The sequence below is a fragment of the Wasmannia auropunctata genome, unplaced genomic scaffold, assembly GCF_000956235.1.
Source record: "Wasmannia auropunctata unplaced genomic scaffold, wasmannia.A_1.0 LD336074.1, whole genome shotgun sequence".
In the NCBI taxonomy this organism is placed as follows: Eukaryota; Metazoa; Arthropoda; class Insecta; order Hymenoptera; family Formicidae; genus Wasmannia; species Wasmannia auropunctata.
The window spans coordinates 3,523,568-3,526,799 of NW_012026816.1; positions in this window are offsets into that span (position 1 = coordinate 3,523,568).

Genomic DNA, 3,232 nt, shown 5'->3' on the forward strand with positions numbered 1-3,232 from the left:
ACGAGTGTGTGTGTGTGTGTGTGTGTGTGTGTGTGCGTGTGCGTGTGCGTGTGCGTGTGCGTGTGCGTGTGCGTGTGCGTGTGCGTGTGCGTGTGTGTGTGTGTGTGTAAGAGAAAGAGGGAGAATGTAAATGCATGTTTATGCGCGCATCAGCTGATCGTCGCGACGGTCCCGCATACCGCCTGCTGGCGGACAGTAAGTTGCGCAGCCCCTGTCTACCTTCCATACGCGGCCCGTAATTCGCTATCTATATTTCTAATATAATTTCAAAACTAAGTTTTGGACAAAATTTTTGTAAAGGAAAAATCGTCTTAGAATTGAGTCAAAAATATGTCTTTACAAGAACAAGGGGTTGTTTTGAAACACTCTATGTAGACACTGAATGAATCTAATTAAAAATACCTTCAATAACTCAAGTAAATTAAAAGATGACTAAAGTATAATAACTAAACATAATATATACATATACAGGGTGTCCCGATTTAATCGATCACCTCAAATATCTCTTGAACAGTACATTTTAGGGAAAAATGTTTGAGACAACAGTTTTAAGACTTCGAGGGGAACATAAGATGATAACATTGGCTCGACCCTGAGTGGCGTTGTCAAGGTCAGGACAAGGTTATTTTAAATTTGTTAAATCCTCCATTTTTCATTACATATTCTTGTAGCACACTTCGAGTGCTTTCCAAAACACATAGATAAAATATTTTTTTATTAAATAAATCTTGAGTTAGGAAGCTTGAAAGTTGCAATACCATTCGGCATTAGCATTATCCAAGGTGTCCGAACACTGGCTAAAATCTTTTGAATGTTGTTCTGAATCATGACTTAGACAACACATGTCAAGATCAAGGCTATTAAAGGTTATTGCTTTTGTTTTCATTTTTGAAAATTATATTTATTTTTTGAAAAAAAAAGAGAAACAATTTCCAATGGTTATGACCTTCACATGTTTTATCAATGTTATGATTCTGAACAACATTCAAAAGGTTTAGCTAGTGTTTGGACACCTTGAATGATGCTAATGTCGACGGTACTGTAACTTTCAAGCTTCGTAATTCAAGATTTACTTAACCAAAATACATTTTGTCTATGTGTTTTGGAAAGCTCTCGAAACAAGCTACAAGAATATGTAATAAAAAATGGGGAGTTCCATTTAAAAAATTCAAAGTGACCTTGCCCTGACCTTGACAACGTTACTCAGGGTCAAAACCAATATCATCTTATGTCCCCCTCGAAGTCCCAAAACTTTTGTCTGAAACATTTTTCCCTAAAATGCACTGTTCAAGAGATGTTTGAGGTGATCGATTAAAATGGGACACCCTGTATAAATCCTAAGAATTCTTAAAGAATAAATTATAAAATAGAGCCAAAACAGCATATTTTCAAATTTTAATTATTTTTTTATTAATTTCATTGAAAAAAGCACAAAAAAGCACATAAACATTGAATTTAATCTTCCACATACTGAGACCGTAATAAAGATCTCCACTTTTCAAGTATTCAACAAGTGCTATCTCTTGATCTTTTGTGAAAATCTGTATGAACAATAAAAACAATATAAAATAAAACAATAAAAAAAAAATAAAAATTAAAAAAGAAATTTATTGAAATCAATTGATCGAGAACATACATACCGTTGGTGCACTGCCCGTACAAAGTGATTGAATTTTTATTAAAAGATCGTCATCGCTGATTGTTAAAAAATCGTCGATCTGCTTATCAAGCTGCAAAACATATCGATTCAAACTTGTTCTATGAATATCATATGACAAAGCAACGCTTTGTATCGATTTCTTCCCCAATTTTATTTCTTTAATGGCATTAATCAATGCAGTGAGATCTTTTGCTGGATGATCAGTTTTTCACTCAAAAAATCCCATTCTAATATTTGAAAAAATGTAGAAAAATTAATTAAAAATTCAAAAAAATATTAAAAATGAGTCCATATGTGTTTATACGTGATGTTCAATGTTTCATCTGTGAACATGTGTGATAAAATCCTTTAACCAAATTACGCTAACCAAGCTTGTTGAAAAAAATTACGTAAAAATTTTTCCACGCACTTCACACCAAAACGCGATTAATAAAATAAAAGAGAATAAAAAACCATATTATAACACACATTATCTGCATCAAATTACGAAAAAATCACCACTTCACAAAATAAAATGTATGATGTTAATTTTAATTATTTTTCACAATTTTTTCGCTTTATTTTGCCGAGCAAAAATTAACATGTCTATTCAGCTCTATGTCTCATCACAAGTGAGCCAATACAATCACAATTTAATGACATAAACGACAATTGTCTAATGTGATTGTAGCACTCAAAAAATATTGTTGACTAAATTATGCTATGACCAAATTACGCTACTTTACCCTATATATATACAGGGTGTCCGAAAAATGGCGCATTTGGAGTACAAGACGTGATACTTTGTGCTAAAAGGAACAACTTTTTCCTTTAGCAAATTTTGATCTGACAAGTAATTTTGACAGGAAAGTTGGTTAAAGTTAACGAATAATCGCTCTTGTTCATGCGGCGCTCAGGGCCGGCGCGCGCTCCTCCATTCACTTGTTCCTAATCCTTGGCTAATATTTACAAGTAATATCTTAAGAGGATGCTGAAAGGTCGGCCAAATTTGTATAATAAGGTCGATAAAGCAGACTCTTCAGTGTCAGTAGTATCTCTAAATGAATTTCTTACAATATCTTCTGGTCTCACTCAAACACGTGGAATGTTCTTATCTATGTGGCGGCTCTCCATGACGCCGATAGCTGATTGGACAAGTTCCACCGGACAAGCGAGACGACCAATGAGAACGCCGCACGCAGCACTACGGGTTCGTGCGGGTACTGAGAAAACGACGAGCACTCTCTCAATTGTTCTAGTCAGAGAGTTGTTAAGTAGATAATACGAGTACACGAGAATTAAGTTTGAAGACTGAGTATGGAATAAAGTTTATTATCTCATCCATATCGTGTATTACATATGTCGGGAACCTATCACCCCCACATATATTGGTGACCCCGTATTAAACACGCGCCACAACGAACGAAAGATAACACGCGAGTTAACCTATTAGACCACGTGGCAAAAAGAAAGCGAGCATGGCGATACCACGCACACCACTCAGAGACGGACCATCGGGTGAAACAGATTTCAATCAACCCTTGTTGAGCGAAGACGGCGAACACGAAACAGACTCCATCAACGCGGCACGCC